At 34.8% G+C, this 24152-nt stretch overlaps 1 protein-coding gene across 1 annotated transcript in view; it reads right to left on the reverse strand.

Moving 5' to 3' along the window:
* Positions 1 to 24152, reverse strand: part of LOC127802029 (uncharacterized) — a 77604-nt gene that overhangs the window by 48096 nt on the left and 5356 nt on the right. The gene's annotated exons all lie outside the window — the stretch shown is intronic.

Below are 24152 nucleotides of genomic sequence, written 5' to 3' on the forward strand. Positions count from 1 at the left end.
CCCAACTCCAAAATTTCACATGGACCACCTAGTCATCCTAGTGCAACTTCCCTGGCCAAATGGCCTGACACGGAAACCAAAGCGACTATCCTGACATGCTCACCAGCATCAGATACCCCTATTATTCCTTCACGCCCTTGGAGAATTACGGCTACACTATCCAGACAACATCCTAGGCTGACATCCCACATGAACAACACTGTATGGACCACCTAGTCATCCTAGTGCAATTTTCCTGACCAAACGTCTGGAACGAAAATCAAGGCGGTTATCCTGACATGCACACCAGCATCAGATACCCCTATTATTCCATCACGCCCTTGGAGAATTATGGCTACACTATCCAGACAACATCCGAGGCTGACATTCCATACGTACACACAAAACTCAAGACAATGCCATATTTCACAATTCAATGTATCATGTAAACAACATTTTATAAAATGCAATGCACCAATTTAAAACGTTTAGGGATGAACCTCCCTCATAAAAACCAACCGTCACCGGTTACCATTTCAATGCACAAAACCATTTTGCATGAAATCACACACATGTTCAGATAGGACAAGAACAATAAATCAAGTTTTGGGGGCGAACACTCACCTTAAATGAAACTCAAATGCCTCAAATCTCGTGCTGAACCTCGCTTTTTGTGTAACTCCTCAAGTATTTTGACCAAACCACCTCCTCACACGCCCTCACGCGCTACCCAAGTACTCTGCGCGTGTGATGTTTCGCGTATGCTTAAAAAGCCCTCTATCCACTCAACCCGAAGCAATCTTGTCTAACACGAACTTCTCACAATTTCGAATGAGAGAATCCTTAGCCATGAACCCCTATTTATAGGTTTTGAAAACTTAGCCACCAAGAAACATATATTCTGCAATCATTTCAAATCTTCCAAAATCTTTTTCAATCATTCCAAATCTTCTAAGATTTTCTGCAATCATTGTAAATCTTCTAAGATTTTCTATAATCATTCCAAATCTTCTAATATCTTTTGCAATCATTCCAAAATCTTCTAATATCTTTTGCAATCATTCCAAAATCTTATAAGATCTTCTACAATCATTATAAATCTTTTAAGATCTTCTGCAATCATTCTAAATCTTCTAAGATTTTATATAATCATTCCAAAATCTTTTAAAATATTCTGCAATCACTACCAAATCTTCCAAGATATTATATAATCATTACCAAATTTTCTAAGATATTCTGCAATCATTACCAAATCTTCCAAGATATTATATAATTATTACCAAATCTTCTAAGATTTTATGCAATCATTGTTATCCGAATCAAATCTTATTCAAATCAAATCTTCATCCAAATCAAATCATATCCAACAAAATCTTATCCAATCAAATCTTATCCTTAAAATCATCATGAGCCTTCATCTTATCTCTAATGTCATCATGACACTTCATCCTTATTTCTAAAGTCATTTATGAGAATTTTTCCGAATCTCCCAAATGCCCCTAGTAAAAAGGTTTCAATAATTACACTTTGGTCTGAACTTTTGGATAATTGCACTTAGACCCTTTTCAACATGGTCCCTGGACTAATTTTTAATTGCATTTTAGTCCCTGAAGAATGGCTTAATTACGCCAATACCCCTGATTTTTAGGTAAATTACACTTTTACTCGAATATCAAAAATTACAATTTTGCCCTTGGCTCAGAAATTAAACTTTTATCTCTAAACATCCATAACCCCTTAAAACATCCTATTTCCTCAAGTATTTGAATCTAAAAATCTCAAGTATTACATCCCTTACGATCATTCGATTTTCTCAACTTGATAGATAGTTGTACCGAAAACTGTTTCCTATCCCACTTCTTTCATCACCAAAAATTACAACTCAAATCACTGGTCAATACTATACCATTTTCCTTGGCTATCTAGGGTCTGGGGTACTCCCTTCGTCTAATTCGGCAATTACTTAACTAAATTCTCAAACTAATTTTCAGTTATTTGAACTTACTTGACACTTTGCAACATGGGGTAGTACAGGTTATGCCATCAGAAGTTGACAAAGTTCAAGAAAATCTTTCCTACCTCGAGAGACCAGTTAAAATTTTGGATCAAAGAGATCAAGTCTCGAGGAACAAGTCAATTCCACTAGTGCAGATGCTATAGAGAAATCCAATAGGCGAGGAACTAACGTGGGAGCGAGAAGAAGATATATATGTGAAGTAATTTTTCCTTCTTGTTCGAAGACTTAGTAGATAAAATGGATTTGGGGTAAACAAATTTCGAGGGCAAAATTTCTGTAAGAAGGGGAGAATGTAAGGTCCCATATTTGTAATGAATAATACATATCATGTTCTGTTATTTCGTGACATTAGAATAGTTGTATTCAAGGATCTAAAAGACAGATTGTCAATCTTTGTCAGTTAAATCAATGAAGGAAAATACTTGTGATGTAAGTATAAAAAAAAAAAAGGCATATCTATGCCAAGTGTTTCAAAATAAGATTTTTGACACTGAAAGAAATCAAATCAGAGACAGTTTTTCGTACAGTTATGACTTAGGCTGAAGAATCGAATTGTTGTAGGGGACTTCTGAGAAATCAACAGAACCCCAAGCAAGTTCATATTCAGTTTGTAGAACAACACTTTAGTGGTTTCGGGTTGAAATGAAAAGGCTTACGGTCAAAATGTAGATTTGGGCCTAAGTGTAATTTCTTAATTTTGCCAGAGGGAGGTCGAAATGACATTATTCCCAAATCTTCAGAGATGGAATGAAAGGTTTAGAGTTTAGGGTCGAAATGGAACTATTGGGAAGCTCAGGGGCTTCATGGAAAAGACCAAAGTGAAAATAAAAATTTATAGGGGTCAAAGTGTAATTTTACAAAACCTTGCAATGAGGAGACTGCCATGGCCGACCAGCCACCTTGTTGGCCGCCGATAGCCGCTTTTGACTACAGGAGGCTCAAGGAAGTGGCTGAGGGATTCCAGGGTCGAGCCCAAGCCGACATAGTGGCTGATTTTTCCATGTTTTTTGGCCATTTCTTGGCCATAATTTGATGTGTAATTTGAGGGTCGAATGATGTTGTTTTGGCTTAATCTAAGGAAGGCAGAAGCCTTAGAGGCTTCATATTGAGTAGCCATGAGCATTTGAGAGCTCGGGGTTGCCTATAAATAGAGGATTTAAGAGTTGGTCGAATGTTTTAAGAAAATTAAATTCAAAGATCCGAGCATTTGAGGAAAAATTGAGTGAAATGGATAAGGGGATTTTGTTTCCCATATGTAGAGGATCATTTTTGAAAAATTTGAGCGATTTTTGTTAAGGTTTGGGGGAGATACGAAGCTTCGTCCGAAAAATAGGTTTTGCCAGAATCTGAGAAAAACCAGTAAAAAAATGGCTCTAATTGAGCGATTTGAAGCTATAATCATGTAAAGGGTGAAGAGAGAAAGGCGTGGGTTTAAACGAGAGGCAAAATGGAGCTCGAACGAGGGAGAAAATTAAAAAAAACTAGAGCTGGTTCGCGACTGTACGTAAGGAAGACGACCGGCGCGTGTAAATCATGCGTCGATAGGCCTTGCAAGTGGGGCGCGTGAAGCAACAAGAAGGTGGCGCATGCGGGCACATGTGGGCTATCAAAAATCTATAAAAAAATCAAGAAAAATAAAATAAGGAAGGTTTGTGTTCAAAGTTTTGGTGTTTGACTTTCGGGTTTCGTGGTTTTCGCGCAAGATAGCCTTGATAAGTGTGCATTCAAAGATTAAGGTAAGTGGTTCAACCCAAAACCAATTTTATGCAAATGATTCTATCATATTAACATACTATGTTATGTTATACATCATGTAGAGTGCATTTACATGTATTAATGATGAATTATACATATGTTCACGATGATATTATTGATTATACAATGCATAAAGGTTTTGGATTAGGGACTGACGCCGCTACTCTGCCAAGGGTGCACCCATACACCTCAGTCTGGTAAGGAGACTGTTAAAATGGAGAGTAGAAGTTGGATGCAGTCAACTTAAACGAAAATAATTATATTATCTTGCATTGCATACATGCATGAGATATAAATGATGTACCTTTACTTAGATGATTCAACATCTAATGTGGGCTATGCTCCTGGAACATTCAAATGTTCCAGCTAGGGTTTGCAGCGAAGGCACCAAAATGAACGAGATGTAGCAATTCAAGCTGTCATAGTTTTAATAAAGATGTTTCTCTACATTTTTCTTCTTCATAAAGAACCGAATATGTCCTAGTTATGTTATGTTTCAAGTCAAAAAAACTTATGTTAAAAAACCGAATAAGTTAAAAAACTTATGTTCTATTGATGAATAGTCTTGTATTATGGAATATGTTCGAAACAATCATGTATTATTAATATGGTTTGATGTATGCATAGATTCGATTCATGCTTCCGCTATTGGTGAATCCCTAGCATAACATTTATGATGTATGATGGTTCTCATGCTAGGTAGGTAAATGGAAAATTTGGGGAATTTATATGATGTTGAGATTATTTTTAAGAAAAAAAATATGACCGAAATTTCTTAAGTTATAACATGCCTAAGAAAGTGGGGTTATCCATAATCTTAATAATATAAAAAAATTTGAAACATTGTTGTATAATACTAATAATATAACAAAAAAGGAAAATGTACAAAATGGGTTATCCATAATCCTTCTCTATTACGTGTGATAGCTAACATAATGTGTATTTGCATACGTTTTGTAGAGTTATAATGAAATTGCATATGGTATACAAAATATCTAGATTATAGTGAAACGATTGAAATTGATTTGTCTAACGACCTTTCTTCATGAAAGAAAACTATAAAAGTTTTTTTATACATTCACCCTTTGTTCGCCAGAGACTCGAATGGTGATACCAGAGACAATATATGAGCGATCAAAGATTGATTCTAACTATTGTATCTTTTTCATTGATTTTTATGCATATTTATAGATATCACACAAGTATAGATAGTCATATTTCTTTTAAAATTTAAAGGAAGTTGAATCTAATTCAAATTCTAATTGTTTGTCCCATTATATTGTTAAAATTCAAATAAGGATAAATTTAAAACAAATTCAAATTCTATCTTATCACTGAGGAACCACAATTCTAACAATCTCCCATTTAGGTACATAGGATAATGCTCAACTCATTTTCTCATACAGGACGTCAAGGGGCGCGACCTTGATGATAATAATAAGAGTGCTATATCAAATAATCACCAATGCCAATATAGTACTGTTACAAAAAGAAATAAAAAAGGGCAATGTCATCTATGTCTTAAACAATACACAATACGTCAATCAAATGCTTCCAATCTCTCGAGAGTAACTTTGAACAACATTTGATCATCATTTAATATTCTTGCACTCATGATTATCACACAGATGATCGTCTGGACTATGAGATGCAAAACTTACACGACGTGGCATAGATTATCTTTCATAAAATTCGAATCAATCCATCTTTTGATTCAACCACTTGCCTCGACATGGCCTGCCTAGCTACTTTCTTGCTGGCTAATTGGGTGATATATTAAAGTAGTGTAATTGAATCTCAACTTCATGAAATAATTTTAGGTCAGAAGGCATATGTGAATAGGGTCCTACGCAGTGACAAAGAGAAAACAATCTTGTCACTTTCCTATAACAATTGAACAAGCACATGTTGTATGACGTGCATGTTACGGTGGAGCTCTCACTGATCAAGGATGTCACACTCAAAACACAGTATAGATGTCAACCCAGTCACCACATATGCATTAGTCTGAGTCACTGGCTGCACTCCCACCCTGCAATTAAAACACAAAACAAAACACAATAAAAATTTTATATTTTTTTCTTTATTTAGGTGAGAGGTTTATACTCGTCAGTGTACGAGTGCAGTTGTAGTCCAAATTTAAATTTATATTTTCTGAATGAGTCCAGGTCGTCCACTGAGAGATTTATTTATGGCAAAATAAAAAGAATGTCACACACAAGTATACACGCATTTGGACAAATTGGCAACAAAGTTTTTTATGGTTTTTTAAACAACAGATATTAGGAAATAAATTAAGGCAGTAATTGAAATAAATAACTAAAGTGAGAATATAAAATTGGATAGTACTTGAGTTAAGACAATTTCAGTGCCAACCCGTTGATTCCCAAATTTTAACAGATAAGGTTAGCAACATTAATTTAATTTCAGATATGAGGGTTTGTTATTAAATGCAATTAGAGATGATGATAGTTCTAGTTTAAGCAATCCCCATACATGATATGCGGGATTCTAATTTAAGCAACTACCATAAATTCAATTGCAATTAATACACAAAACAACTAAGTTAATCATCCAGGTTTGGGTATGATAGCGTTTCCAGTTCTAGTAACTCTCATGCGTGACATGAAAGCTCTAAGTTAGGCTTACGCTCCAATCCAAACCTAGTGATTTCTCAATAATCAAAACATACTCATACTGAAATTTAAATTAATGTTACTCATTTAAAGCGTAGCTTTCTTTGGGAATCATTGGCGTTGGACACTGTCCTTGCCTTAACCTAAGATTAGATTTAGCTACTCATTTCCATTTAAAAGTTAATTGACATGAATTTAAACGACGTAATTTAAATAACAGAATTTAAATGACAAGAATTAAAATTGCAAAAATTAAAGAGCATGAACTAACCGGCCATTTAGGCGGTGAATAATTAAAAGACAAGAATTAAAATTGCAGAAATTAAAGAGCATAAATTAACCGGCTATTTAGGCGGTGAATAATAAAGTAATAATAAATGACATAAGAATTAAAAAGAAGAAAGAAATGAAGTAAGATTACAAGAGAGAATACTAAAAAAAAGGGGAAAGAACAAGAACAATTCTCAAAGAGAGAATTATAAGGAAACAACTAAACTTTGATTCAAGAATAATAATTACATTTACAAATGCAATCAAGTGAGCTATTTATAGGCCACAAGATGCAATACAAACTACACAATTTCAATTATTCAATTAGACATAATTATATCTAATGGGCACTCACACACTTAAAGTTAAATGAATTTTAGCTATAATACACACCTAATATTAAATGGATTTTAGCTAAAATACATACCTAATAAAACACTCATAAAGTTAAATGGATTTTAGCTATAACATCCACCTAATAGTTAAATGGATTTTAGCTAAAAAACACTCCTAATAAAGCTCTCACATAAAAAATAAAAATAGATTTCTATAAATTATTTTTTTAATCTTCATTAGGATTAAAAATAATCCTTGGGCCTTCTCCAAATAATATCTTCCATGGGTTGCTCAAATTGGGCCTTAATTCTTCATGGGCTTGAATTCTTCATGGGTTTGATTTCTTCATGGATTTAAATTCTTCATGGACTTTAAATCTTCATGGGCTTTAAATCTTCATGGGCTTGAATTCTTCATGCCTAAAGCAAAAAAAATAATTTAATGTTATTAATAAATTACATATTATATATATGTATTACACATGGCACATATATATTAGATTATATTTTATATATATATATTATATGCATGCATATAATAATGTATATGTATTATATATAATTTTATATATTATTATTATTTACTTTAGAACTTCATTTCATTCATCTTTCAATTTAAACTTGCATATAACCATAAAATATATATTAATATCTAATTTAAACCATATTTAAGATCAAAAGAAGGGTATAATTATAATAAAATTTTTACAAAATTAACCACTAATCATACCCCCCAACTTAAACATTGCTAGTCCCTTAGCAATCAGACTGTACACATGCCAAGCTTTAATAACTGTATGAATGTAAAAATTTCAAATTCGAAACCGAAATGCATAAAATTGATTAAATAATTTAACATTCTAAATCAGATTTTTGGTTAAAAGTCATACAATCTCAGGAATAGTAATTAGGATAACCAACACACAGATTTACTCCCTCAAAGTTTTGACTTCAAAACTTACTATGGATTTTCCCTCCAATAAAAAGGATTCCTCAGGTGTACACACAAGGGGGTGCACCATTATAAGAGTAAATGTAGAACAAGTACAAAACTCGGTGTCATCCCAAATACAAGGAACGTATTTTCATGAAAGAACAAGGAAATTGACATAGCTTCATGATTGGAATAATGCTCTAGATGAGTAACTTCTGAATTTAAACATGATTCCCTACTCCAAACTCGAATTCTGAGATCACATGATTTATAGCATCAAAAGGGACCAGATTGGGTTGTAATGGGGCTATGAGGTTAATACGAGTTGTCAAAGAAAAGGTAGAGTGTGCAAAGGGTGTGTGGGGGATTTTTTTTTTTTCAGCATTTATTTTGAAACAATGTGCTGAATAGCTTTAGAGAATTTTTTTTTTCTTTTTTCTTTTTTTTTTCTCTCTTTTTTTTTTTTTTAAATATGAAAATAGCTAGACAGACTAATTCCCAAAATCACACCAATTTGGACAAAATTCATATGGTTATGGGTTGAATAAGAGTAATGAAAAAAGTTATACTACCAATGGCTCAAATGGGCTAACAAGGGATGTTAATTTGAAGAAAGAAAAAAAAAGTTTAATAGGCTCAAAATGAAAGAAATTGATCCCCCTATCATGCTTCTCAGTTATCTAATTCGGAATTTGAAACCAGTCAAATTCATCCACTATCATACTAGACATTCAAAGCGAATTGATGTTTTGAAGCCATTGAAAAGATAAGATAACAATAAAGCATATTTAGAGTAAGTGTTATTTCACTCAGAATTAACGGTTTAGTAGGCTCAAACACTCACTTGGGTAATAGTCTCCACTTTTGTTGAGGGATCATACAGTGTACTAATCAGCTAATTACTGTTACCTTTGACTTTATGACCGATAACCAATTTCTAAATTTTGAATCCCTGATGAATGCAAATTACTTATTCTCATGCATATACGTTTTCAAATAAGAAATCAATGCATTCATGTTTCGTATTGCAAACTTAACCGGCTATCAGTGCATAACTTCAAAGCTTTAGGAATAGCGTTATTTAAAACACAATTTTTTTTTTTTAAGAGCAGATAAAGATAATTAATTCCCACAAGACTACAAACTAGTAATAACAAACTCACAGTTAAATATGAACCAGATGATTCATAACTAGACCTTACACCCCCCAACTTGAATTGCAGTAATAAATTAGGGTTGTTAGGAATACCTGTAACTCCACAAGTCCATAGATTTGCTGTGAACTGTTAAAACTTAAACAACAAATGAGCATACCATATAGATATATATTTATATTTTCACACCAAAATAAAAATTTCATGTAAGTCATAAGATAAGCAAAATGCGTCTCAAGAGTACAAAAAGTACTCCTTACTCAGCCATCTTATCGAAGACTTTGCTAACAACATTCCACAGTTTTTTTTTTTTTTTTTTAAGAACACAACCTAGAAAAATCCTGCAAGTTGTTCAATAACTAGATGCGTCTCAAGAGTACAAAAAGTACTCCTTACTCAGCCATCTTAATAAAGAGCATTTCTCACAGTGATAATTCTAAATTAATCGGACCCCTTTGGCGCTTGTTACTAATTGCCTTAGACCAGTCTATTCGAGGCTCATGAGGATCATATTATGGAACATAAGTGTATAATTTCTCTAGCAGTTCATCAATAGTAGATGCAGAAATGAGAATCTTTCTTGCTGAAAGAGAAATGAACTCTTTGTCCACAACCTGATCAAGAAAAGAGAGTAACCCATCGAAAAAATGGTTAACATTTAAAAGTCCAATGGGTTTGGTATGGAGATTACTCTTGGCCCAGGAGATTATACAAAAGATTTCTTCAAGTGTTCCAAAACCTCCTAGTAAAGCAGTAAAGGCATCTGACTGATAAATCTTGCAAGCCATGCGTTCAGACATAGAAGTCGTTTCTATAAGTTGACCACGTGTAATCCCGGAAATATGTGGTTCAGCCAAAGGGATTGACATTACACCTACCACAGATGAATTTCCAAGATGTACAGCTTGTGAAACATAACCATTTAATCCACGACTTCCCCCTCCATATATCAAATTAATTTTTTTCTCTCCTAATTTTTTACCAAGTTCGTTCGCTGCAAGTGCGTAACAAATACCGCTCCCAAGTTGAGAGCCACAAAGTACACATATGGTTTTAATTCGACGAACTAATTGGCCTTCCATGTTTGTTCCTTTTGTATGTCCTGAAAAGAAGTTTGGCAATCAAAAGTAGCTATACAACAATTCAACAAGAAATAAATACAAAGAAAAATCATGCGTATGTATAAGTAGTTGTGATTGTGGCTCACATCTTCCTCTGGTTTTACGTCCAGAAATGGCTTAAACACTTTCTATGAAGCGGGGATAAGCTTCCCATCCAATTTTCTTATAGATTGGCAAACATGGTCGTTTTTAGTCAGATTCCCAAGACTATAGCGTTGGTGGTCACTTCTGAACTGGGTCCATAAAGCAAGAAGTTCTCTTTGCACTATTCCACATGGATGCGTCTCAAGAGTCAATCGGATATCATCCAAAGACTCCTTACTCAGTCCATCCTTTATGAAACTAATTTTATCTTCTCGATTTATGGACGTAAACCCCACAGATTTGCATCGTGTGTTACAGGTCCATCGAGCACATTTGTAACAACCATTCACTCTTTTCGCTCTTCTTTTCTTTGTAAAACTACTCTTCCCTAAGTCTGGAAAATGCTTAAAACTAGGTGAAGTTTCACCAGCTAATCGAACTTTTGCTTCGATCAGCCAACGAATATCTTCAGGGATGTTATTACGCATCAACAGACTAAGTCTTTCACACCTAGCATCATAAATTTTTTTCAGATCATTCTGTGGGAGAGATGGATAGTACTTGTGAATTTTTGAGAGATAAAGATCCATTTTTTTTTTTAAAAAAAAAAAAAAACAACTATAAGAAGAAAGTAAAGAACTATAAACTTTACAAAAGGGATGAGAGTACCTGATCGGAGAATAACATAAAGGAGAGAAGACTGAGCTCAAGAAGGGTGGCTTGCCTTATACAGATATGGAGTCTCTTATAGAGCAATGGGTATCACTATTCTACACTCGACTCGAGGCATGCCATAATTGCACCGTCAGACTTGGCGTCTCTTTTTCAACGCTTGGTGCCTCATTTTTCAACATTTGGCAGTGTGCCTCTTTCTTTATAGAGTAGTGTGATTGCACTGCCTGAAAAGAAAATGGCTACCACCAACGTCAATTTTGTCTCTCTCAATTCAAAATTTTTTTTTTATTAATTTTTTTTTGTTTTGTTTTTTTGGGGTAATTTTGTTTTTTTGTTTTTTTTTTTATTTTTTTTAGGGGCCCAATAAAATCATATACACCACACAAGACAATATTATCAAGTCATCCAAAATCAATTCTTTAAGTACACCTTACCCCCCAACTTAAATTGCATATTGTCCTCAATTGGCAATAAAATGATAGAAGATAGGTATACCTGACGGTCTTTAATGCATGAACTCGTATGGAAAAATTTTATTTAGACTGCACACAGAGAAACGTTATTTGAATAATGTAGAAAGAAACAATTTATATATATATATTTATATACTTTTTTTTAATTTTTTTTGTTTTTATTTATTTATTTATTATTATTATTTTTTTTAAATCTAGAGACATCCATTTAACCTAAATGGAAAGGTGGTCTTTTAACGTCAGATTCCCAGACGATAGAAAACTTTCCCTACTCATCAGATGATGATGGATCATCCAAATCCACAATGCCTTCATTCTCCTCAACACTACCCCGGTATGGTTTTAACCTATGACCATTGACTGTAAGAAGTTGTCCTGACTCCGGATTTTCTATCTCAAAGGCCCCATATCCTGAGATGGACTTGATTACAAAGGGGCCGACCCATCGAGACTTCAATTTTCCTGGGAATAGATGCAATCGAGAATCATACAAGAGTACCTGTTGCCCTACCTGAAAGCTTTTTCGAATGATGTGCCGATCATGTAACTCTTTCATGCGAACCTTGGCCAATCGTGCATTTTCAAATGCCTCATTCCGAATTTCCTCAAGCTCATTCAATTGGAGCTTTCTAGATAAGCTTGCTTCAGTTAGACTCTTGTTGATCTTATGAATTGCCCAATATGCTTTATGCTCAATTTCCACCGGCAGATGACAAGATTTACCGTATACTAGCCTATAGGGAGACATTCCCAAAATTGTTTTGTAAGCTGTCCTGTATGCCCAAAGAGCGTCTACTAGTCTTAAGGACCAATCCTTACGATTAGCAGCAACAGTCTTTTCCAATATGCGCTTAATCTCCCTATTGGCTAGCTCGGCTTGACCATTGGTTTGGGGATGGTATGGTGTTGCAACCTTATGCAGTACACCATATTTCTTCATTAATCCTGCCACAACTTTATTACAAAAATGAGAACCCCCATCACTGATGATTGCTCGTGGCATCCCAAATCGACTGAATATGTTTTCTTTCAAAAATTTCACAACAGTCTTATGGTCATTTGTTCTAGCCGGGATTGCTTCTACCCATTTGGACACATAGTCAACAGCAAGTAAGATGTATTCATGAGCAAATGAATTGACAAATGGGCCCATAAAATCCATACCCCAACAGTCAAAAACTTCTAACACTTGGATCGGATGTAATGGCATCATGTTTCTCCTTGACAGACTTCCTAACCTTTGACATCGATCACAATTTGAACAGAACTTGTACACATCCTTGAACAGTGTCGGCCAATAAAATCCACTCTAAAAAATTTTTGCAACTGTTTTCTTGACAGAAAAATGGCCTCCACATGCAAGAGTATGACAGAAATTAATGACACTTTGTTGCTCATGATCAGGTATGCATCTACGGATGATTTGGTCAGGACAATACTTGAAGAGGTAGGGCTCATCCCAAAAGAAGGTTTTGACTTTTCTGAAGAATTTATGCCTATCTTGCTTACTCCAATGGTCTGGGATCAGACCAGTTGCCAGGTAGTTCGCAATGTCGGCATACCAAGGGACAACAGATGATGCACGGATAACATTCACTTCAAACAGTTGCTCATCAGGAAAATTGTCATGAATTGGTTCATCAAATTGTGTGAGATCTTGACTTGGAATCCTTGACAAATGGTCAGCCACCACATTTTCTACTCCCTTCTTGTCTCTGATTTCAATGTTGAATTCTTGCAAGAGTAAGATCCATCGGAGGAGACGGGGTGGGGTTTTGCATCTTGCTTTGTGAACAAATACTTCAGAGCAGCGTGATCAGTAAAAATGATTACTAGTGACCCTACGAGGTAAGATCGGAACTTGTCCAGGGCAAAGACAACTGCTAGTAACTCTTTCTCTGTAGTGGTGTAATTCTTTTGTGCCTCATTAAGAGTTTTGCTAGCGTAGTATATCACATGAGGTTTCTTATCCTTCCTCTGCCCTAACACAGCTCCTACCGCGTAATCACTAGCATCACACATAAGTTCAAACGGGAGGGACCAATCAGGGGGCTGAATGATAGGTGCTGAAATGAGTGCATCTTTCAATTTATCAAAAGCATTTTGACAGGCAGGACTCCATTCAAACGGAACATCCTGAGACAACAAATGGCACAAGGGTCTTGTTATGGTGCTAAAGGAAGCAATGAATCTCCTATAAAACCCTGCATGTCCCAAAAAACTTCTGATGTCTTTCACATTCCTAGGGATGGGGAGTTTTTGAATTGTTTCAATTTTTGACCTGTCTACCTCCATCCCCCTAGATGAAACGATGTGCCCCAAGACTATGCCCTGTTTCACCATGAAGTGACATTTTTCCCAATTGAGTATCAGATTTGTTTCCTCACATCTTGCTAAAACCTTTTTCAGATTCTCCAAACAGGCCTCAAAGTTACTTCCATAAACAGAAAAGTCATCCATAAATACTTCAACAATCTGCTCAACCATTTAACTGAAAATGCTCATCATACACCTTTGAAAGGTGGCTGGAGCATTGCATAACCCAAATGGCATGCGCCTGTATGCAAATGTCCCAAATGGACATGTGAAAGTAGTCTTCTCTTGATCTTCTAGTGCAATTTCTATCTGATTGTACCCTGAGTACCCATCTAAGAAACAATAGTAGGCTTGGCCTGCTATTCTCTCCAGAACTTGATCCAAGAAAGGCAAAGGAAAATGATCTTTTCTTGTCACAGAATTGAGCTTTCTATAATCAATGCACATACGCCATCCTGTCTGGATGCGTGTGGGAATCAGTTCATTGTTCTCATTTTTTACAACAGTGACTCCAGACTTTTTGGGTACTACCTGTGTTGGACTTACCCACTTAGAATCAGAGATTGGGTAAATTATTCCAGCATCCAATAGCTTAAGCACTTCTTTTCTGACAACTTCTTTCAAGTTGGGATTTAATCTCCTTTGCATTTGCCTAACTGGTTTTGCTCCTTCTTCCAAGAATATCTTATGAGTACAGATCAAAGGGCTAATACCTTGCAAATCTGAAATGGTCCATCCTAATGACTTCCTGTGTGCTTTTAGAACTTCTATCAGTTGTTGCTCTTGCTGAGGTGTCAAACTTGAAGAGATCACCACTGGGAATGCTTCCCCTTCTCCTAGAAAGACATACTTCAAATCACTGGGCAATGGCTTTCTCTCAGGCGTGGACTGATGGCTATCAGGAGCCATGAGCTTACTGTCCAAGTTCCTTAATGGCTCTAAACCAGGCATCCATGTAGGCTTCTCACTTTCTTTGCCTATGACTTCCACTTCTTTTATTTCTTCAAGATCTTTATTTCCTTCTTTGGGTCTTCTCATGAACTCTTCAAAATAGTCATTGGTCAATGTTTGGATCAAGTCTACCTCCTCCACTTCACTTTCAGTGTCTTGATGTTTGGCTACCCTGAAGATATTCATTTCTACAGTCATGTTCCCAAAAGATAGCTTTAACACACCATTCCTACAGTTGATGATGGCATTTGATGTGGCAAGGAATGGTCGACCTAAGATGACTGGCATAGGAGGTTGAGGCCCCTGATGCGGCTGGGTGTCCAAAACGATGAAGTCTATTAGAAAGTAGAACTTATCGATTTGTACCAGAACATCCTCCACAATTCCTCGTGGAACTTTGACTGATCGATCAGCCAGCTGAAGGGTTACTCTAGTGGGTTTAAGCTCACCTAATCCCAATTGTTGATACACACTGTATGGCAACAAATTGACACTAGCTCCTAAATCCAAGAGTGCTCGATCAACCTTTTGACTTCCTATGATGCATGTAATGGTTGGACAGCCTGGGTCTTTGTATTTGGGAGGAGTTTTCAATTGGAGAATGGCGCTGACTTGTTCAGTCAGGAATGCCTTTTCATGCACATTTGTTTTCCTTTTGACAGTGCACAGATCTTTCAAAAATTTTGCATATGAAGGTGTTTGTTTGATTGCATCCAACAGCGGGATGTTGATTCTCACTTGCTTGAACACTTCATATATATCTGCATTTTGTTGCTCTTTTTTCAAATGATTCAACCTTTGTGGAAAAGGTGGTTTGGGCCTGTATTGAATTTCTTTTTCATCTTCTTTTTGTTTTTCATTTTTTTCATTTTTTTCATTTTTCTCATTTTTTTTCATTTTTTTCATTTTTTTCCACGGTGGATTCATGATCTTTTGGTTCTTTTTCTTCATCAACATGTTGGTTTATCCTAGGATCAGTTGGTTTCTCAATTATTCTTCCACTTCTTAGGGCAGTCACTGCTTGCACTTGTTCATGAGTGTTGGTTTCACTATTTGAAGCTTCTACTTAGTTGGTTTGTCTAATTGGGTTAGGATTAGTTTGGGATGGAAACCTTCCGGGTTCTCTCACACTCAATGTTTGTGTTATCTTGGTCAACTGGCTCCTAATGTCTTCTATGGCTCTGTTTGTTTGGTCTTGATTTTTGACAAGTTGAGCAACCTGATTGTTGATACCTGTTTGACTTTGGATGAACTGGTGCAAGGTATCTTCCAAAGATCTCTTATGAGGAGGTTGGTAAGTATTGGATGAAGAACCTTAATTTTGTTGGAAGGTGTATTGTTGTGCAGGGAAGGGAGGTTGAGAATGATTTCCAGAATCATTTCTCCAAGAAAAATTGGGGTGATTTCTATTATTGAGATGGTATGAATTGTAGTTCTGATTATTCCCATAATAGACTCCACTCTGATTTTGATTTTGTCTCCCTTCAAAGTTGTGTGAATGATTGTTATTAGTCTGCCCATACAATACCTCCTTGAAAGCAGGTAAGGTAGGACATTCTTCAGTTGAATAATCTGTTGCATCACACACAGCACACTTTACTTCCACTTGATTAACAGATTGCACCTTTTTGGGTTGCATGTTTTCAACTTTCTTTGTTAAAGCAGTTAATCTTGCATTTAAATCGTCACTCTCACTCAGTTGGTATCTCCCTCTAGGTTGTGGATTTTCTCTTGAATCAAGAGCAGATGTTGGACCAACTTCCCAGTTCCTTGTATTCTCAGCCAATGTGTCAAAGAAGTGGAAAGTTTCTTCTGGAGTCTTCTTATAGAATTCTCCATTGCACATTGTAGAAACTAGCATTTTTAATTGGGGAGTGAGTGAATCATAAAAGAAACTGACCACTCTCCATTGCTCAAAAGCATGGTGCGGACAAGTGTGAAGAAGGTCTTTGAACCTTTCCCACGCTTGAGCAAAATTCTCATTTGGTTTACAAGCAAAGTTCATGATTTGTCTTTGAAGAGTAGCAGTTCTGTTGGCAGGGAAGTATTTTTTTAAGAAAGTTGTTTGCATTTCTCTCCAAGTTCCTATAGATCTAGGTGGGAGAGTGCTTAACCATATTTTTGCCTTATCTTTCAGTGAGAATGGAAAGAGTTTTAATCTTATGACATCCTCATTTGTTGTATGGTCCATGCAAGTGCTACACACTTCCTCAAATTCTTTCATATGAGTATATGGATTTTCAGAATCCATGCCATGAAAAGTTGGCAACAATTGGATTGTGCCAGGTTTGAAGTTAAACCTATGATGGTTGATGGGAAGAATAATACAAGAGGGGGTTGTCTGTCTAGGAGAATGAAGATACTCCCTAAGGGGTCTGGTCATCTCCTGATCAATGGGATCAGGGTCACCGTGGTCACTACCACGTGCAGACATGTTGTGTGCAAGTGGTATGTTCTCATTGTGTTGAGACATGAGTGACTGAATTTCTACAGTTCTACCAGACCTAAGTATCATACACAATGGAAAAAAATAAAGTAAAAAGAAACAGAGTTACCGAATTTATCAAGAGATGCTTATTCTTAATTTTTTTTTCCTTTTTGTTTTTGCCTCAATCTCCCCGGCAACGGCGCCAAAATTTGGCTGCACTCCCACCCTGCAATTAAAACACAAAACAAAACACAATAAAAATTTTATATTTTTTTCTTTATTTAGGTGAGAGGTTTATACTCGTTAGTGTACGAGTGCAGCTGTAGTCCAAATTTAAATTTATATTTTCTGAATGAGTCAAGGTCGTCCACTGAGAGATTTATTTATGGCAAAATAAAAAAAATGTCACACACAAGTATACACGCATTTGGACAAATTGGCAACAAAGTTTTTTATGGTTTTTTAAACAACAGATATTAGGAAATAAATTAAGGCAGTAATTGAAATAAATAACTAAAGTGAGAATATAAAATTGGATAGTACTTGAGTTAAGACAATTTCAGTGCCAACCCGTTGATTCCCAAATTTTAACAGATAAGGTTAGCAACATTAATTTAATTTCAGATATGAGGGTTTGTTATTAAATGCAATTAGAGATGATGATAGTTCTAGTTTAAGCAATCCCCATACATGATATGCGGGATTCTAATTTAAGCAACTACCATAAATTCAATTGCAATTAATACACAAAACAACTAAGTTAATCATCCGGGTTTGGGTATGATAGCGTTTCCAGTTCTAGTAACTCTCATGCGTCACATGAAAGCTCTAAGTTAGGCTTACGCTCCAATCCAAACCTAGTGATTTCTCAATAATCAAAACATACTCATACTGAAATTTAAATTAATGTTACTCATTTAAAGCGTAGCTTTCTTTGGGAATCATTGGCGTTGGAAACTGTCCTTGCCTTAACCCAAGATTAGATTTAGCTACTCATTTCCATTTAAAAGTTAATTGACATGAATTTAAACGACGTAATTTAAATAACAGAATTTAAATGACAAGAATTAAAATTGCAGAAATTAAAGAGCATAAACTAACCGGCCATTTAGGCGGTGAATAATTAAAAGACAAGAATTAAAATTGCAGAAATTAAAGAGCATAAATTAACCGGCTATTTAGGCAGTGAATAATAAAGTAATAATAAATGACATAAGAATTAAAAAGAAGAAAGAAAGGAAGTAAGATTACAAGAGAGAATACTAAAGAAAAGGGGAAAGAACAAGAACAATTCTCAAAGAGAGAATTATAAGGAAACAACTAAACTTTGATTCAAGAATAATAATTACATTTACAAATGCAATCAAGTGAGCTATTTATAGGCCACAAGATGCAATACAAACCACACAATTTCAATTATTCAATTAGACATAATTATATCTAATGGGCACTCACACACTTAAAATTAAATGGATTTTAGCTATAATACACACCTAATATTAAATGGATTTTAGCTAAAATACATACCTAATAAAACACTCATAAAGTTAAATGGATTTTAGCTATAACATCCACCTAATAGTTAAATGGATTTTAGCTAAAAAACACACCTAATAAAGCTCTCACATAAAAAATAAAAATAGATTTCTATAAATTATTTTTTTAATCTTCATTAGGATTAAAAATAATCCTTGGGCCTTCTCCAAATAATATCTTCCATGGGTTGCTCAAATTGGGCCTTAATTCTTCATGGGCTTGAATTCTTCATGGGTTTGATTTCTTCATGGATTTGAATTCTTTATGGACTTTAAATCTTCATGGGCTTTAAATCTTCATGGGCTTGAATTCTTCATGCCTAAAACAAAAAAAATAATTTAATGTTATTAATAAATTACATATTATATATATGTATTACACATGGCACATATATATTATTATTATTTACTTTAGAACTTCATTTTATTCATCTTTCAATTTAAACTTGCATATAACCATAAAATATATATTAATATCTAATTTAAACCATATTTAAGATCAAAAGAAAGGTATAATTATAATAAAATTTTTACAAAATTAACCACTAATCAGTCACTCAACTAATAAATGCTCACATCATGCTATTCTTAGGTTTAATATGGAATTCGAGATAGATCCATATTCGCCTTCTTCAAATAAGCTTCATCTTAGCAGTACTAAGGTGACAAAAAATGACCTTGGATACCCCTCATGTATCAAGACACTTACACTGACAATATAAGTCTAAGAGTAAGCTGTCTCATTCTGCACACTACATAGGTGTTAAAGCGATCATCTACGTGAGAGGACCGATACAAGTCTGGTGACATTCACGAACATGTGCAGCTATTTCAATATTTTCCATCTCAACAACATAACGTCGTATCATGAAAAAGAAAGAAAAAAAAAAGATAACAAATATCCGTCAACATGAATCAATATGAATGTCACAAACAGTGATTAAATGTAGAATTCAAATTCTACGTAATCCCATACACTTAACTTGGGATTCAAACACATTCTTACTAAGTGACTTTGTCAAAGGGTCAATCAACATTTCAGCACTAAGAATATAACTAAAGATCATTCCCCTATCCCTAAATCATTTAATGTAGTAATATCTTCTTCTTATATGCTTTGCTCTATCATGGAATTTGAGGTCTATTGAGCCAACTTGCCCTATTCAAGTTTTAATGATTAACAAAAATGATATTTTGAATAAATATATACTAATTGTAGTACCAAATTATTTTTAACTAATTTATAAAATATTTTTTTATATTATATGTAGTACCAAATCTATTATTTTACATTAAAATTATTTTTTAAGTAATTTTAAAATGCATAAAATTTTTCTATAAATATATATTTTTAAAATGCTACAATAAACAATGAAAATAATAAGATGTATTCACTTTGTTCACATCTTGACTCATCAATCAAAAATTTAAATTAATCATAAAATTCTTGTAGGCTACTTATTGGCTTTGATTTGGTCTCTTAATTCACTATTTCCCTTTTCAGATTCAATCTTTTAAACTTCTAATTTCATTTCTCTAGATTTACTTGGTTTTGCCCCATAACCAAGTTTACGAATATATCTAGATTTTGGCTTCAAAACCTTTTAAAAAATTTGATATCCAATTATCTTAATACCATTTTTCATTGCTTTTTACCCAAAGAGCATTCATTTGTTTCTATAAAAATAAAAATAAAAATAAAAGTTAATTCAATATAAAAATTTATATAAATTAATAATTAAAATAATATATCATTAAAAATTAATAAAATAAAGTTACATAGTTTTCTTGAGCTTGTGAATGGGTCCAAGTACCATCACTTTTAAGATGTGACTCAAAGTAAAGTTCTACTTCAATAGGGTCGTCAATTTTGTTTTCTTGATTTTCTGTTATATTTTCTTCTAAATTTTCTTTCAAAATTTTCTCAATAAGTTCCTAAATTTAAAATTGGTAAAAAAAATTATACATATCAAATAATTTAAAAAAAAATACAAGATAATTTAAATAATTATAGTTTAACTTATAATTAATTAAGCATACCATTTCATACATGCTACATTCAGTGGCTTTTGTTTCCCTGTCTTTTTTCATCCATATACTTTTCTTTTAACTCTAACCGCGATAAAATAGAAACAGTGAGTCTCCTAGCCAGCAATTTTTCCTTTGAATAAAAATTGATAAGAAACCTCAGTGAAGAAGACGATCTAAATAAGAAAACCAGAAATAAAGATTCAATAGGAGAACTCACTCGAGCATTGAAGAAGGTGAAACACTGCTATTGACCCTAGAAAATTTATCAAAATTAAGAAACGATAGGGATGTATCAGGAAAGTGGAATAAAAAAAAAAAAAAAAAAGAAGCGGGAAAGGTTAGAGAGAAATTTTGTAATTACATCTTATATGCCCAAAAATCGTGACAAAATTTTTTATGACAAATTTTTTTTTATCATGTTACGTAAGTTGAATTGGTGCCAAAATTTGGCGCTAAGTTAATTTGACAATTTTGTAATAAAAATTATTTTATCATTATAAATTATCTACCTCCTTATATAATGACAAAATATTTTTTATTGCAACTTTACTCACTTTTTAAATTTTGCATGAGAAAATTATTTTATCACAAAAAAATACTTTCAGTGACAAAATTTAATCCATCACAATTAATTTTATCACAATATACTAAAATTCTTATAGTGTGATTTGATTCAATTTTTTCGATTATAAGTTAGTTTGATTTTTTTTGATTAATCAATCGATTCGATTTAATTTTTTTCTGATTTAATCAATTAATAAATTTCAATTGGTTCAATTATCAAACTGACCATTTACTCATCCTAACTATCAGTCTATCATCACAAATAGGGTAAAGAATCAAGAGTTTTTATACCACTTTGAATAACTAAAATTCAAAATTTAGTCAACTTGAGTCTATTAAAATTAATGGATTGAAGATCCCAAGTATAAAAAGGGGGAGAGTAAGGATGGGTACACCAGAAATTAAAGTTCTCAAAATAATGTGAACATACTAATATATAAAAGTATAAAGTAGTTGTTTGTGACCACCCAAAATTTAAATAAAAAGTCCACAACTACTAGCCCAACCCACTCCCTTATAATCAGGATCTAGTTCTCACTTCGTTGAATTATCTTTGAAGACAATGATTAAAATGTCTACCCAAGCAAGGCCAATGCTAGCCCAACCCATAACTCTTTTCTTCTCCTCCGTTTCTCTATCGGAACAGGAAGAAGCAGCTCTGTGATTCATGCATGATGGGTTGGGCGAGAACGGAACCAAGGGTTGAAAGGGTCAACCACATCTTCAACATTCCTTGATGTTTGATCATTGTTTATTAAGCAGCAGCAATTAATTAATTTGATGAATATAAGGGGGGGCGAGGATAATCTTCAACATGGTTTGATTATGAATTATATTCCGAACAGGAGGAAATTAAGGATAACAAGAAAGGAAAAAAGAAAAGACTTCAGCAGGCTTCACACAATCATTTCGATAACAGCAAAATGGAAAAAAGTTAAAAAAAGACTAGTTACTTGCTTTCCCATACTGCGGCTGCATAATTTGGAAGGACTTTATATTATGTGGGATTTCCTGTAGAATCACCATCGTGACAACTGAGTCTACTGTCTTCAAAGAACGTTGATTGAAAGAGATCGTTGAAACTTTTGATTCATTCCTGCGGACAGGCCCTTAAATGTAGAGGTATAATCCTCTCTTGGTCTCCATATATGCCAAAGTTCATCATTAGCAGCCAGACATAGGTCAGAAACGGTCTGCCATGTCTAAGCTCTAGAGCGTGGCGGTATAGTTCACAGTGAATTGCCGCATAGCAGAGCATCTCCGCCCACATACTGCTGATGATCTCCCATCTTTCCTTGTCCGGTTTCTGCATCAAAGCACTGACAAGATCTTTCGCACGTTTCACTGTGATACTTTTGCAGCGCTCGCGAGGTATCTCTTTCAGGTGCTCACGTGCATCAGCGAGTGTAAGTTTCTGGTTCTTCAGAATTTCCATTATATCTGTACAAGCCACCGAGAAGTCGCCATCCGTGTTGCAGAAGGGTAATGTAGAAGGACATATGAGAAGAAGATGCATCATGTAATGTGATAATATTTTGGCTGCTTCTAAATCATTCGTAGGTTCTTCATCACGATAGCAGAGTTCTGTGGCACAGGTGCCACAGAACAATAGCTTCGCCAAATTCTACGTTCATGGTCCACTTGACCGCTTGCTTCATTCCATATTTAGTAAGGGTACACTCACCTGTTTTCATGGATGTTATCTGGGAAGGTTGTCCTGAATCCATCTGCGACCTCGCTCTAAGCTGATCGATGATGATGCTTTTATAACCAGGCCTGATCTCCTCGAAGGCAAGCTGAAATTGATGCTTAGAAGTTTCCTCCAGCCACACACAGCCCGCACCATTTTATTGAACACGGTCGCCTCATATTTGGTGCAAAAGTACAGTAAACTTAATTGTCCCATTTCATCAGTCCATCCTTGCCTGCCAGAGATTAGATGTTCGTGAAGAAAAAGTACTGCACTTGACAACTTGCTCTCCTGCTTCCATGCCCAAACCACTGCCCAGTCTGAAACAAGTTGAAGAAGAAGTCCAACCGTCTCCAAGAAAATGGCTCCAATTACCAGAATGAAGGTAATTTGGACATCAGCTTCCAAATCTTTAGCACTGGGCTTGTCAACCATGAAGAATCCCACCAACACACAAACTACACAAGATAAGGTAATATACCGGAGAATGAAACCCCATGCTGTAAAAATTGTGCCTACCTTGCCGAAGAGCACGTCATGCATGAACCCCAACTCAATCTCAATCTGTGTTGAAATGTCCGTAGGATTTCTATCCTCTTTGATGAATTTGTCTAGCGGCCTCTTGAGCGCATTATAGCCAGGAATATGAGGCTTCAAGGCCTGGAAATAGATATAACTTTCAACCACGAGCTCTGTTTTTTTTTTGAGATCAAGCATCCTGTTTTGTGAAGCAGGACTAATGCCAAGAAAATCCGTAACTTTGCCATCATTTGTTTCAAGAAAACCTTCAGAGATTTCCCCGGCTCTTGACTTGATAACCCATATTCGCTCTGCATACTTGATAATTCCAGAAATCAACATGAACAGACTCAGAACAGAGAGTCCAGAAGGAGTCCAGGTCAAAAACAAAACGTAACATGCTCTTCCACCTTGTGATAACAGTAATATTAGGTGTCTCATCCATAGCTGAGTTTCTTCGATAAAAAAGAGAGATAATGTGTCTGGACCTCCAAGATAGAAGATGATTATCGCTGCCCATAAACCCTTTAACAAACTTTCTGGTTTATCAGGGCTGGAGATTTCATTTGGATTGAATTCGGGCAACACCGCATCTTTATTAAGAGTGCCTTCATCTTTGACTCTGGAGAGCCCCCCAAGAGCAGCAACTGCCAACAAGTCAGCAAAAATATACTGCAACGCAAAA

Source organism: Diospyros lotus, chromosome 5, assembly GCF_014633365.1.
Source record: "Diospyros lotus cultivar Yz01 chromosome 5, ASM1463336v1, whole genome shotgun sequence".
Lineage (NCBI taxonomy): Eukaryota > Viridiplantae > Streptophyta > Magnoliopsida > Ericales > Ebenaceae > Diospyros > Diospyros lotus.